Source organism: Podarcis liolepis (genome assembly GCF_965112155.1).
Source record: "Podarcis liolepis genome assembly, chromosome: 9".
NCBI classification, from domain to species: Eukaryota; Metazoa; Chordata; class Lepidosauria; order Squamata; family Lacertidae; genus Podarcis; species Podarcis liolepis.
In genome coordinates this window covers 5914079-5929216 of record NC_139564.1, presented here as the reverse complement: position 1 = coordinate 5929216, position 15138 = coordinate 5914079, and the positions used below count along the sequence as shown (strand labels likewise).

Genomic DNA, 15138 nt, shown 5'->3' with positions numbered 1-15138 from the left:
GTGGCAAACGAGGCCTCCGTCTCCTATGGGCGTGGGGAAACACAAACAAACAAACAAACGGTTGTGAACACAACGCACAGGCTTCTTTTTCTCCCTTTCATCCCAATAATAAGATAATTGTAGGCTCTTCTGTTCTGGAAGACAACATGCCCATTATGGGGGCTGCGTCGCCCATTTGCATAAGTAATCACAAGACAAAGGACAGGCGAGATGGAAAGGGGACTGGCGCTGCAACGAGAAAGGGGACGAACGACAAAGACGCATCGCACACAAACAAGAGGGACATCCTTCCATCATTCCAAGGTCCATCCATCAGGCATTATTTAGTATTGTTATCATCACTATTACTTGACCTTCACCGTAAAGTCCCAGGGCGGTTACAGCATTACAAGACAATATTAAAAACAGTTTTAAACTGTAGTCATTCCTTGGTTCTCAAACGACTTAGTTGATGAACAAATTTGCTCCCGAACGCCGAAAACCTGGAAGTAAGTGTTCCGGTTTGTGGACGTTTTTCAGAAGCCGAACGTCCGACGCGGCTTCCGATTGAGTGCAGGAAGCCAATCGGAAGCCATGTCTTGTTTTCGAACGGTTTTGGGAGTCGAACGGACCTCTGGAATGGGTTAAGTTCAAGAACCAAGGTACCACTGCCTACAATATAAGCATATATACAGTATTTAAACATAAAGCAGCACAAATACAAATTAAATAGCAAGGCAGCCTACAATGTATAGACATAAAGGTAAAGGTAAAGGGACCCCTGACTGTTAGGTCCAGTCACGGACGACTCTGGGGTTGCGGCCGGCGCTCATCTCGCTTTATTGGCCGAGGGAGCCGGCGTACAGCTTCTGGGTCATGTGGCCAGCATGACTAAGCCGCTTCTGGAGAACCAGAGCAGCGCACGGAAATGCTGTTTACCTTCCCGCTGGAGCGGTACCTATTTATCTACTTGCACTTTGACGTGCTTTCGAACTGCTAGGTTGGCAGGAGCAGGGACCGAGCAACGGGAACTCACCCCATCACAGGGATTCGAACCGCCGACCTTCTGATCGGCAAGCCCTAGGCTCTGTGGTTTAGACCACAGCGCCACCCGCATCGTAACCTAAGGTACCACTGTACATTGTCAAGAGACAATGGAGTGCGCCTCTGGGGGTGAAGTCAAACCGCTGCGTTAGCAACACTGAAGTGACCTCCCTGGGGGCGCAAGCCTGGGCAGTGTCCGGAGGTCCTGGGCTGCCCAGATGACAAGACCTCGTTGACTGGGATCCAAAGGGAAGCAGGGCAAGATGCTTGGCACCAGCTTGGCTGCAGGAGTTGCTGAAAGGAGGCGTAACATGGCGCCATCCAACCGCCTTAAGGACTCCAGTCCGGGTTTGGGTAGGGCTTACTCCTGAGCCTTTTCTGCTCCCCAATATATCCCGCAAGAGAGAGGAGGTTTAGGATCAGAGTTTTCCTTCTCCTTCTCCTAGATGGGCTCCCTCCCCAGGCTCACAAGCCCCCTCTGCCCCCTCTACATCACGTCCAGAAACCATCTTTGTGACCATTGGGCCCACTGGAGAGCCAGTGTGGTGTGGTGATTAAGAGCGGTAGACTCGTAATCTGGGGAACCGGGTTCGCTTCCCCGCTCCTCCACATGCAGCTGCTGGGTGACCTTGGGCCAGTCACACTTCTCTGAAGTCTCTCAGCCCCACTCACCTCACAGAGTGTTTGTTGTGGGGGAGGAAGGGAAAGGAGAATGTTAGCTGCTTTGAGACTCCTTCGGGTAGTGATAAAGTGGGGTATCAAATCCAAACTCTTCTTCTTCATCATCTGCTCAATTCGCCAGAGCCTATCTTTGCTTGCACGAGAAGTCCCTAACTCACCGGGGTTTTGAGACCCATTGGCTACCCTCACCTGGTTTAGCTGAGTAGTCGAAGCCGTTTCCCAAGCCACAAACCGAATTTGAACATTGGAAACAAAAGCGGCCAGTATCATAAACTGATCTGCACAATTCCTCATCATTTATTCTGCAGTGAATCCTTCGAACGCAGGTCCTGAAGGGTCAGCAGATATGAAGGCAGAACAGGGTTAGCCAGAAATGAAAGGAAATTATTAGTATAAGGGGAATACCCAAGTTTTCTAAGTGCAATTGAAAAAGAATTTAAGAAGGTAATTCACGCCCCCCTCCAAAAAAGTCCAGGGTAATCTTAACATGCTCAATAGCCAAAGAATATTGGGTGGTTAGGTGGAACATTTTGTGGTGGGCCTTATAACTACAGTGGTGCCTCGCAAGACGAAAATAATCCGCGAGTCTCTTCGTCTAGCGGTTTTTTTGTCTTGTGAAGCAACCCTATTAGCGGATTAGCGCTATTAGTGGTTTAGCGGCTATTAAAGGCTTAGCAGCTTAGCGGCTAAAAGGCTATTAGCGGCTTAGCGGCTTAGAAAAAGGGGGGAAAGCGAAAAAAATCGCAAGACTCGCAAGACGTTTTCGTCTTGCGAAGCAAGCCCATAGGGAAATTCGTCTTGCGAAGCGCATCGAAAAATGGAAAACCCTTTCGTCTAGCGGGTTTTTTGTCTTGCGAGGCATTCGTCTTGCGGGGCACCACTGTAGTTTGTAAAATTTACTCATGCTTTCCTAGTCCCAGGAAGCACCAGGAAACTGTGCAGGACAACAAAGTCCTTCCTGGGTGGAAATTGTATTCAACTGGCTGGATTCCAATATTCCAGCTGATGTTGCCCATGCATTTCCAAGTGTATCTTTCCCTCCAGAAGGGCTGTAAACAGAGAAGGAATACAGAGTGTCCCGCAAAAGACAGATTCTTATTTTTTAACTTCGGTACCTGGTGCGTGAGCCTGGCTCCCGTTCCACTTTCATTCGTCACACATACCTGCCTCCACGGCAAACGACAATTTCCTTGTCGAGCTTTGCTCCACCCTTGCGCTTCTGGGGGACGGCCAAATATATAAGCACACAAATAGCTCTTTGGAACACAATCTGATTGCACCTGCTTAAAAAACAAAGGGCGAGGGGAATACCCAAAGCCGAACGCCCAGGGTCTTGCAGCAGGGAGCAGTTTATTTGCAAATCATACCCACTGTAAGAAGGTCAAATCTCCCCACAGTAGCCCCAGCGACCCTGGACTGCAAACGCATTACGGATTTGCTATTAACTTGGCATAAAGAAGCTGAAGCACAGCGTTGCACCTCTCACCTCCTGGTATGCTACTGGCAAAAGAAATTCGGCGTGGGAGGGTCCGAAAACACTAGTTATTCATTGGTGGGGATCCAGCCAGAAACTGCAAATGTCAGGCCTTGAAACCAGTTTGAAAGCCGTGATTTTTAAGGCAGCCTTGGCTCAGCTGGTGCCCTCCAGCTTCTTTTGGACTATAATTCCCATCAGCCCCCAAAGCTTCTCTGGTTTGGCTTCACCCCTTGAGGCACACTCCATTGTCTCTCGAGACAGACGGGTGCCAACAATGACAAGCATGGGCCTTGATAACTCATAGGGATGCAGGTGGCGCTGTGGGTTAAACCACAGAGCCTAGGACTTGCCGATCAGAAGGTCGGCAGTTCAAATCCCCGTGACGGGGTGAGCTCCCGTTGCTCGGTCCCTGCTCCTGCCAACCTAGCAGTCCGAAAGCACATCAAAGTGCAAGTAGATAAATAGGTACCACTCCAGCGGGAAGCTAAACGGCATTTCCGTGCACTGCTCTGGTTTGCCAGAAGCAGCTTAGTCATGCTGGCCACATGACTGTACGCCGGCTCCCTCGGCCAATAAAGCGAGATGAGCGCCGCAACCCCAGAGTCGGCCACGACTGGACCTAATGGTCAGGGGTCCCTTTACCTTTATACCTGGTTATTATGTTCAGAGATTCCTGCATTTTCAGGGTATAAAAGAAAGATAAATAAACCAAGCAAATATTATTATTATTATTATTATTATTATTATTATTATTATTATTATTAAAATCGCAGCCTGCAACCTGAACCCGTTATGCAAACTGAGCAAGTCGGCATTCGTGTCCTTATTTTACCATGCAAATCAGGCTTCTGGCAGAATTTTGCAAATGAAAGCCAAGGAGTGTGGCACAATCTCTTGAATATCGGCGCCGTACACATCTATTTCCATAAATGCAAAGCTGCCTTAACGGCCTGGCAGTTCCAGCCCAGCCCTGCGAGAAATCTCGCCAGCCAAAGTCTCTTGCAAATATCCTGCTTCTTGAGACCTTTTTTTGCTCATCCGGGGAGGCTTGGGTTCGAAGCTGGGATTTTATGAGAGCGTGTGCCTCTGCTGCTGAGCTCTGAGCCATCCCTGCGATGGTAAACGATGGTGGATTTAGAAACACAGAAAACTGCCACTATGGCTGGTCAGATTATTTGCTCATCTCAGCCCCAGCAAGCCAGGCTCCCAGGGAGTTGTAGTTCAACATCTGGAGGGCCAAAGTTTCCCCACTCCTGATTCTAATCCTATCCATGGAGGCTGGTCCATTAGGCTGAACTGCTTGCTGCCCCAGGAACCTCAGTCCGCCCCCATCTTTGTGACGCCAGGCAAGGGGTGTCTCTGCCCGCCAATGGGTCTGGCTTCAACTTCTGTTGGTCTCCTTGCCCAACAGTTGCAATGGGCACCAGTCCCTACTGGATCCAATCTTGTCTACTCGGACTGGCAGCAATTCCCCAGGGTCTCATGGAGGTCATTCCAACTGAAGCTACCAAGGATTGCATACCCTCCAACATTTCTCCAATGAAATTAAAGACATCCCCTCCAACATTTCTCTGATGAAGATAGGGGCATCCTAAGGAAAAGGCGTGAGAGATTTTACTTTCTTGGGCTCCATGATCACTGCAGATGGTGACAGCAGTCACGAAATTAAAAGACGCCTGCTTCTTGGGAGAAAAGCAATGACAAACCTAGACAGCATCTTAAAAAGCAGAGACATCACCTTGCCAACAAAGGTCCGTATAGTAAAAGCTCTGGTTTTCCCAGTAGTGATGTATGGAAGTGAGAGCTGGACCATAAAGAAGGCTGATTGCCAAAGAATGGATGCTTTTGAATTATGGTGCTGGAGGAGACTCTTGAGAGTCCCATGGACTGCAAGAAGATCAAACCTCTCCATTCTGAAGGAAATCAGCCCTGAGTGCTCACTGGAAGGACAGATCCTGAAGCTGAGGCTCCAAGACTTTGGTCACCTCATGAGAAGAGAAGGCTCCCTGGAAAAGACCCTGATGTTGGGGAAGATGGAGGGCAGAAGGGGAAGGGGACGACAGAGGACGAGATGGTGGGACAGTGTTCTCAAAGCTACCAGCATGAGTTTGACCAAACTGCGGGAGGCAGTGGAAGACAGAAGTGCCTGGTGTGCTCTGGTCCAGGGGGTCATGAAGAGTCGGACACGACTAAACGACTAAACAACAACAACAAGAAGGAAAAGCAGGACATTCTGGAATCAAATCAGAAACCGAGACGGCTTCTGGAAATCCAGGACTGTCCCTGGAAAACAGGGACACTGTGAGGGTCTGGTGATTGAAGTCGAACCTGGGTTGTTCTGTGGGCCCCATGAGCATCTGTTCTGCTCCAGTAGCAAAAATACCTTTCCTCTGTTTTGTACACAACCAATCATTGCTCCTGATGCAATTGTTCATCTCGTTGCACCATTCCCCCTGGGAATAGCTCTCCTTCTAAGCAAAGGTATTCTATGGGGTATAAGCCAAGCTGACCAATTATTCCACTCCAAAGCCACAGAAGCAGTTTCGTCTCCAGAACCACCCACCCTTTCAGACAAGCGATGCCCCTCAAATAGCCCAATTCCATGCTCACGACGTAACCATGCAGAACTGCAAATACACTCCTCCTCCTCAAAAACTGCAGGTTGATCTGCAAAGGGTTGTCTAAGGGTCCTTAAAAATCAAAATAAACCAGTCTCCTAAAATAGGAACGTAAGGATATAAGTTGAACCCTGATGAATCTGACTGGGTTACCACAGCCACTCTGGGCGGCTTCCAACAAATTAAAACACCAAACAGAGTAAAACATCAATCATTAGAAACATCCCTGTACATGTATCCTGGTCCCAGGCTGTACTGGGATTTAAATACCGAATCTTGAAAGCTAAATTGAAGCCAGTATAACCCTTTGAAAAACGGGTGCAGCCAATTCCAGTTGCCACCATGTTCTGGACTAGCTAATGTTTCTGAACACTTTTCAAAGGCAGTCTCTTGAACACAGAGCCCCATCAAGTCCCTTTAAAATTTTTCTGCCTTCGGAAATCGAAACAGATCTTTCCAGCAGCTTTTAAGGGAATCCAGACCCAAACTTAACAGGTGTGCAGCTTGGGCCAAACACATCCCACAATCTAAAGAGAACTGCCCCCGCAACTAAGGCGTAGTCTCAAGCGTTGGAACTAACACTGGTGAAGTGTGTATGTGTGAAACTGCCAACAACTGTGTCAGTGGCAGCTCTCGACAATTTGCTTGTGCTAGCATGCAGGCAAAGTTTAAGGGGGGGGTCCCCTGATTCTCAGACCCCAATTCTCACAAATGGGAGGGTTGGGTTGCCAGCTTCTCAGGGGAAGCAGAGCTCCCATGCCTTTGACTGCTCCACAACAAGCAGAGGTTAGGCAGGACAACAGGCACACCATGACAGCAACCGCTTCGCTCGCTCAGTCCAAACCTGCCATGCAGTTTTCAAGGACCTGGGAGTTCTGCGGAAGAACAAACCCGGCAGCCCTACTCACAAGGCAGAGGCTATATCACTCCTGCCAGAACTCGAACCCGGCCTTATTAGATGCCGAGCGGGCAAAGTCCAGCCCTGCAATCTGCTCTGAGCAAAGGAATGAAAAGCAGAGTGTTAGATGAGCGAGGAGACATCGTGCAAAGCCATTTACTCAAGAGGAGGTGCAAACTCCCCAAACACATTTGCTGCAAACAGCACCTCTGGGTGCAAAAAGGAGGCGGGTGAGATTTTCTGCAGGAAAAGCAGCAGATCAGGGCAGACAGCCCTGGCGACGGCTTGTATTTATTATTACATTTTAAAAAAGTATTCCCCCCCCCCCCGCCACGAAAGGGCTGCTGGAAGAAGCTTACAGATGTCAAAGCAACATGATCCTGGTTTTCTAAAACTGGGACAGGAACACTTTTCCAGCTCAAGGGCCACTTCCCATTAGCAACCTTCTGGGGGCCACATTCCAGCAGTGGGAGCTGCCAGAGAAAAAATGCGGGCAAGTAGCGGGTGCGAATTTCGCCACTGTACACTAGGTTTGTTGCTACACCTTCACTCACCCCCAGCCCTCTGTCCTCTATCCAAGCAAGCAAAAGGCATTGCCATATTCCAGACATGCAAAAAACTCAGTCGGCAGAGCCTGAGACTCTTAATTTCAGGTTCACGGGTTCGAGCCCCACATTGGGCAAAAGATTCCTGCATTTCAGGGGGTTGGGCTAGACGACCCTCGTGGCCCCTTCTGATTCCATGAATCAAGGAGGGTGCAAAGCAGAGCTGGTAAAAGGGCTGCTGCCCAGGAGGGGGCGTATGACCTGGGGAGAGTCCCCGGGGGCCAGACGGAGATATCTCGAGGGCCACTGTGTCTGTGATTTCCCCCTCCGCGCTCCAAACCTATCGGTGGAGGGGCTTGGAAACAAACCGCAAAAAACGCAATTCCAGTGGGAAAAGGAAGGGAAAGGGTCAGAGATTCCGTCTCAAATTCTAATGCAGCAGCAACAGAATATCTGCTCTGCACCTGCGGACAGAAACCCACCTGTCTGAAGCCTCCTTCCTCAGCCAGCAAGGACACAGCTGGCTTCTCAGCTTGTCTGCCCAGCCTAGGCAGGTCCTGCCTTATTCAAAAGAGGGGAGTTTCAGGTTACCCTGCAAAGGGAGGTGGGCGGGAAGCAAAGTTTCCTTCTTTTCTTTTTTTTAAAGGAGTCCTTTTTAAAACCAGGAATTCCTCAGGTCATTTACCTCCACGCTCCAGGAGAGGCTTGCTCCCATGCTCCCTCCGGATCCTGGCCCTTGCTGGGCTCTAAGCTGCTTCCTCGCCTGCAGGGACTTCTGGAGAAAAAACTAAAATTAATACCTGCCGCAAACAAACCCATCACCTGTTGCCAACCTTTGTTCCCTCCGATTGGCCGATACCAGGAAGCGCTCGCCTGCCAAGTTCCATTAACTCTTCCCAGGCGAGACGGCAGCTTGCCCTGACCTGCCTTAGTAAACTTTAGGAACAGAATCGTAGAATTATGGAGCTGCGAGGGTCCACGAGGGTCATCTAGTCCAACCCCTTGAAATGCAGAATTATTATTTTTTTGTCCAACGTTGGTTCTCGAACCCACAACTCTGAGATTAAGAGTCGCAGGTTCTACCAACTTTGAGAACAGCAAAAGCAGCTGGGAAGAAAGGATATCAGGGATAATTTTTTAAAAAAATACTTGTATAATTATTGTGTGTCCTTGTTTTTCAGTTTGATCCTTTGATGTGGTTTTGTACGTTTGGTGGTATTTTATGCATGACTTTCCATTATTTTTATTGATTATCGTTCAGTAATTCTTTATTGTAATGATTAAGCGTAAATGGTTTAATTATTATTTGCTGATATTTAACTTTGCTGCTTACTATTAGACTCTAATCAATTACTGAATATTGCTTTATTTGATATAAATTGTTTTTATTATGACTTTTTGTACTGGATCACATTGTGTGATCTTTGCTGTCCATTTTGTTACTTCTTCAGCTTGCAAACTGCCTTGTGTACAATAATATAGAAAGGAGTTATACAAATTAAAAGTGAAATGAAATGAAAACTGCTGAAACTGAGTTCGGTAAGAACAGAGGCAAACCTCCTGGAATTTATTTTTCTTTCTTTCTTTTGGCTGGGATGGCTCGACTGGTAGAGCACAAGACGCTTCATTTTCCAGGGTCGTTCGAGCCACGAGCTGGGTGAAAAATTTCGCATTGCAGGGGGTTGGACTAGATGACCCCAATAAAAACATTTTGTTTTTTTGTTCTCAGCTATAAGACACAAAGAAAAGCAACGACAAACCTAGACAGCATCTTAAAAAGCAGAGACATCACCTTGCCAACAAAGGTCGATATAGTTAAAGCTATGGTTTTCCCAGTAGTGATGTATGGAAGTGAGAGCTGGACCATAAAGAAGGCTGATCACCGAAGAATGGATGCTTTTGAATTATGGTGCTGGAGGAGACTCTTGAGAGTCCCATGGACTGCAAGAAGATCAAACCTCTCCATTCTGAAGGAAATCAGCCCTGAGTGCTCACTGGAAGGACAGATCCTGAAGCTGAGACTCCAAGACTTTGGCCACCTCATGAGAAGAGAAGACTCCCTGGAAAAGACCCTGATGTTGGGAAAGATTGAGGGCACAAGGAGAAGGGGACGGCAGAGGATGAGATGGTTGGACAGTGTTCTCGAAGCTACCAGGACAAGTTTGACCAAACTGCGGGAGGCAATGGAAGACAGGAGTGCCTGGCGTGCTCTGGTCCATGGGGTCACAAAGAGTTGAACACGACTAAACGACTAAACAACAACAACAAAACTTGGGCACACAGCACTCGATGCAAGAAGCAACGGGCTTTCTCCTTTTGGAAAGGGCTTCCCTGCACCGGGGAGACCAGCTGACCTATTAAACTTGGGCAGGAGGCAATCTTTTGATCACCTGCGGAAACTAGGTCAATGTCGGAATCCACCGGCAGCCCGCAGTTAACCAAAAGGTACCCGCTGGAGAACTCGAGGCTTAATTTCGTACCAGAGCTCCAGAGTCCGGATGCCCATTTTAAGACTCCCCACAGGACTGGCGTTCCGCCACAAGCCCATTTTCCCGCCGTTTGGAAACAGAACACCTTGTGCCCTTTTATGCACCGCATAAGTTGTCAGCAAGTGTGCAACTGTTAGGAAAGCCTGCAGCGGTCAACACGCGCAGGTGCACTTTTCGAATACAGATCCCTAGGCTGTGAATAATTTAATGCTGCCGGCTGCAGACCATGTGAAATTGCAGGCATTTGCAGAGGGAGGTGGGAACCAAAACAGCCTGCTTTCAAATTTTCTTGCAAACGCAAGAAACTCTGAACTCCGACAGTCCAGGAAATAGTAGAGTCATAGATTTGTAGAGTTGGAAGGGAACCCCGAGGGCCATCAAGTCCAACCCCCTGCAATGCAGGGATCCTGCCCACAGCCATCCCTGGATGGGTTCGAACCACCTTCTGGGTAACAGCCAGATGCACGGACCCATGGTGCCAAATGTCTGCTAAAAATACAGAAATCAAGGCATCCACTATCAGCCATCGATCACACAGTGCTGGGAGGCACCAGCTGAGGAACCCCCAGGGGAAGAAGGCTCAGAGCCCAGGGATTGGTGGTGGGGTGACAACGAGCGGTCAGAGGGAGAAGAGGGAGTAGACCGGGAGGAGGAGGTGTCGGAAGCTGAAGAGGCAACAGGGCTTATTGAGCGGGGAGAGTCTGTAGCAGAGAGCAGTGCAGAAGCAGAGGCAGGAGAGGAAGGGGCCCAAGAGGCAGAGATGAGCCAGGCTGCTGAAGAAGCCAGGGGGTCTCTGTTAGCATTTCACTCCTCCGTTGCTGGATGTGTGATTGTTACACCACATGTCTGTGTTTACAGTGTGTGTAACACACACTTCAGGTTACATACGCTTCAGGTTACAGACTCCGCTAACCCAGAAATAGTACCGCGGGTTAAGAACTTTGCTTCAGGATGAGAACAGAAATCATGCTCCAGCGGCGCAGCAGCAGCAGGAGGCCCCATTAGCTAAAGTGGTGCTTCAGGTTAAGAACAGTTTCAGGTTAAGAACGGACCTCCGGAACGAATTAAGTTCTTAACCCGAGGTACCACTGTACTTTCTAGACTTCAAAAGTCTGAGAACGGAAGTCAGTCTTATCTCTTCCGCTGTACTGAACTTTTGTATTCTCTCTCTCTCTCTCTCTTGGAGATGTGAGAGAATGCCTTGGTTGCTTTGTCCTTTATATATTGCTTAATAAATATACAGTGGTACCTCGGGTTAAGTACTTAATTTGTTCCGGAGGTCTGAAAAAAAGTTGCACGGCAACGTGTATATTGGGATAAATTTGCTGGTGAATGTCTTTTTTAAAAATAAAAATAAAAATCCACAGTGATGTGGAAATGTGGAGAACTAAATTTAAGACTAGAAAATTGTGATACAGTGGTGCTTCGCAAGACGAAAAGAATCCGTTCTGTGATTCTCTTCGTCTAGCGGTTTTTTCGTCTTGCGAAGCAAGCCCATTGACAGATTAGAGGATTAGCGCTATTAGCGGCTTTTAGCGGCTTATCAGCTTATCGGATCAGCTGATAAGCGGCTTAGCGGCTTAGAAAAAGGGGGGGAGGAAAAAACCCCGCAGGAACTCACAAGACATTTTCATCTTGCGAAGCAAGCCCATAGGAGATTCGTTTTGCGAAGCACTTCCAAAACGGAAAACTCTTTCATCTAGCGAGTTTTCCGTCTTGCGAGGCATTCGTCTTGCGGGGCACCACTGTACAGAGAAACCAAAACTGACAGAGTCACCCAGCCCTGGCGTCAATCTAACCCAGGGGTAGTCAACCTTTTTATACCTACCGCCCACTATTGCATCTTTCTTCATGGTAAATGTAATGTAATGGGTATGAGTTACTTGTGCGTAAAAACTGGCGCCTTTCTCGGCTAATTTGCCTTGTTAAACCTTTCTGACTGCACAGCCCCTTCTCATCGTGGCTGCCTCAGTCGCTGGCAGAATCCATCAGTGGGCATTTCTTGAACCTCTTCCAACATAAAAGTTGTTTGACGCCCAGTCTCCTCCTCCTCTCATTGCACGGGAGTCTTCTGTGCAGGGAGGGCGTGGGTAGCGGAGGACCTGGGCTCTCCTCACTGATGTCCAGTGAAGAGTCCTGGAGCCCTCTCTCCACTTCCCCCGTCTGCCCCCCTTTCTCCCTGGTGTTGCGCTGATTGGCTTCCCCCTCTACTGAGCTGTTTCTCCCCCTGCTGCTGGGTCCTTCGCCAGCATCACCTGGGAGCCTCCCCTTCGCCTCTCGCTCCGATGTCAGTTCCCTGACACTGCCCACCAGTGCTCAACGGAAGGAGGATTCAACTTGTGCCGTAGAACCCTTAACCGCCCCCCTAGAATCCTGAAATGCCCACTAGTGGGCGGTAGGGACCAGGTTGACAACCCCTGATCTAACCATTAGCACATTCAACATTGCAGCCCTATTCCGGGCTTTGCGCCTTCGTTTTTACACAAGGGATGGAACGCATGTACACTGACGGCTCTCCAAAGGGGTCCAGAAAAACTCCGGCATCCCTAAGAAGCTTGCAGCTCACTGGTGAGATGATCAGTATCAGCAGATAAGCTTCCTTGCGAGAGCACTTGTCCTCTCCTGCTGATTTTCCCTTGCAGGGTGCCAATGTAGGGCAGAGTCGATTACGGTCATCTAAGGGCAGGGATGAGCAAGAGATCTGGCTGCATTTGCAATCCCAGAAGCAACACACACACACACACAGAGAGAGAGAGAGAGAGAGAGAGAGAGAGAGAGAGAGAGAGAGAGAAACTTAGCTGGGTCCTTCAAAATTCGCACTTCTCTGAAATTTGCAGTGCAGTTCTGGAAAACAGCAACAAGCCTAGAAGGAACCCATTGTATAAAAGAAGTTTCATATAAGAATGGGGGGCTTGTACGACCAGACTTCCAAACGACCCGGCCGACTTCCGAAACATCCTGCAACCTGAAGTCAGGGCGGCGAACGTAGTAGCGACACCTTGGAGCTGCCCAACAGGCTCATCTCACCTATCTGCCAATCTCCCATTCCCACCACCCTTCTGAGTAATACCCCTCCCCACCTTCTCACTATATAGAAGGATCTGGCAACTTCTGTTTCAGTGTATCTGAAGAAGTGTGCATGCACACGAAAGCTCATACCAAGAACTAACTTAGTTGGTCTTTAAGGTGCTACTGGAAGGAATTTTTTTATTTTGACTATGGCAGACCAACACGGCTACCTATCTGTAACTAAAAAAAAAAGAAGTCGTCAGTGACTCACTAGGAGGGGGGAGGCATTTAAAACGTAGAAGTTGTGCTGTTACTACCAACGTAAAATAATGCACAAAGACACTCCACAAAACACCACAGAGTTACCAGATTTTTTTCAATAAATCCGGGGGCATTTTTAAAGTAAATAAATAAATAAAATAGTTGGTTGTTTTGTTTTTTTTTAAAAAAGAGAGAACAAAAGGTATTTTAAAAAATTAAGAAAAAAAGTCAATGCCACAGATCAAAGTTTGCTTTAAAACTGAGTTTTGGTTAATTTAAAAACAAAAAAGTCCCCCCCCCCACATGTTGTTGTTTAGTCGTGTCCAACTCTTCGTGACCCCATGGACCAGAGCACGCCAGGCACTTCTGTCTTCCACTGCCTCCCGCAGTTTGGTCAAACTCATGTTCGTAGCTTCGAGAACACTGTCCAACCATCTCGTCCTCTGTCGTCCCCTTCTCCTTGTGCCCTCCATCTTTCCCAACATCAGGGTCTTTTCCAGGGAGTCTTCTCTTCTCATGAGGTGGCCAAAGTCTTGGAGCCTCAGCTTCAGGATCTGTCCTCCCAGTGAGCACTCAGGGCTGATTTCCTTCAGAATGGGGAGTTTTGATCCCCTTGCAGTCCATGGGACTCTCAAGAGTCTCCTCCAGCACCAGAATTCAAAAGCATCAATTCTGGCAATCAGCCTTCTTTATGGTCCAGCTCTCACTTCCATACATCACCATGCAATGTATTAAATCGAGCAGAAGAAATGCGCAGGCACTTTCGAAAGAATCCAAGTGAGGCTGACGTGCCCCAAAGAGGAAAGGGGCAAAAGGGGAAGGGATGAGCATGAGCATCGGGATGCCAAGCGCAGCGCACTGCTCCTCTCTAGAAGCCCCGGTGCATACACACAGAGCAGGACGCGTTGAAAGCGAGGTGTGGGGAGCTCTCCCCTTTCCTTCAGTGAAGCACAGGCACACAACACGTACACACAACCAAGCGCCAACAAAACAGGACGCACACCCAGCACACACGCTAAACACAGCAGATCTCCCTGCTGCTTGTTGCATTTCTCTGCCACCAGTCCCCTTGCTCAGTGTGTCTGCTTGCTGCAAGGTGCCGCAGCGGCTAGCAAGGAATTAGTAGGCGGACACGATCCTTTCCCCTTCCGTTGCTCAGCGCCGGCGGCGGCAGTGTCACCTCGCAGCAAGAACACATGCCGAGCAAGGGGACTGGTGTCAGACAAACGTAATAAAGAGCAAGGAAATCCCCACCCCTCACGGCAAGCAGAGGGGAAAGGATCGTGTCCTTCCTGCGAATTCCTTCCTAGCTGGACTGCGCGCAGGCTCCAGCCCACCCGGCTCAGTTTCCAGTGGCTAGGAGCGCAGCCGATAGCAACCGTCTCCTCTCCGTGCTCTGGTGCAGCTGCTGCGTCCAGGGAAGCATACCAGGGATGCGCAGGCAGCCAGAAAACGTGCACATGGGAGGGAGAGGGGCGGCTGGCTTGGGGGGGCATGAGAACTTTTGCCTTCCTTTCCTCCCCCCATTGAATTCACTTCTCCTGCATCCAGTTAGCCTATGGTTACCAGATTTTTGTAACTAAGAATCCCAAAAGTACAGTGGTGCCCCACAAGACGAATGCCTCGCAAGACGGAAAACCCGCTAGACGAAAGGGTTTTCCGTTTTGGAGGTGCTTCGCAAAACGAATCTCCTATGGGCTTGCTTCGCAAGACGACAATCCCTTGCGAGTTCCTGCGGGGTTTTTTTCCCTCCCCCCCTTTTTCTAAGCCGCCAAGCCGCATATCAGCTGATCCGATCAGCAGATAAGCCGCTAAAAGCCGCTAATAGCGCTAATCCGCTAATCCGTCAATGGGCTTGCTTCGCAAGACGAAAAAACCGCTAGATGAAGTGAATCACAGAACGGATTCTTTTCGTCTTGCGAGGCACCACTGTACACTAAATGACAACTGAAGCGTGCAGTCCCAATATACCAGATAAACTTTTCTGATGTTACCTAATTAAGTTTCCTATTAATGGTTCTCATTCCATATTCTACAACCCGCGCTATCAAATATTCCCCAATTGTAATTTCAAAATTACAAAGTTTACATTCCTATTGTAAGTAACCTGAAACTTTTTGCATCTTTAAAAAAGAAG

The 15138-nt window shown here is 48.7% G+C and overlaps 1 protein-coding gene across 6 annotated transcripts in view; it reads right to left on the bottom strand.

The window, feature by feature from the left end:
* LZTS3 (leucine zipper tumor suppressor family member 3) overlaps nt 1-15138 on the bottom strand; it is a 92514-nt gene that overhangs the window by 40897 nt on the left and 36479 nt on the right. Inside the window, exon 1 of one of the 6 annotated variants that reach the window (XM_083458744.1) lies at nt 7928-8017. The exons of 3 other annotated variants lie outside the window; for them this stretch is intronic. The gene's annotated coding sequence lies outside the window, so the exon portion shown is untranslated. Of the gene's footprint in view, nt 1-7724; nt 8018-15138 lie in introns of those variants that run through there. 2 more of the 6 variants (XM_083458748.1, XM_083458745.1) reach the window with 2 other exon arrangements.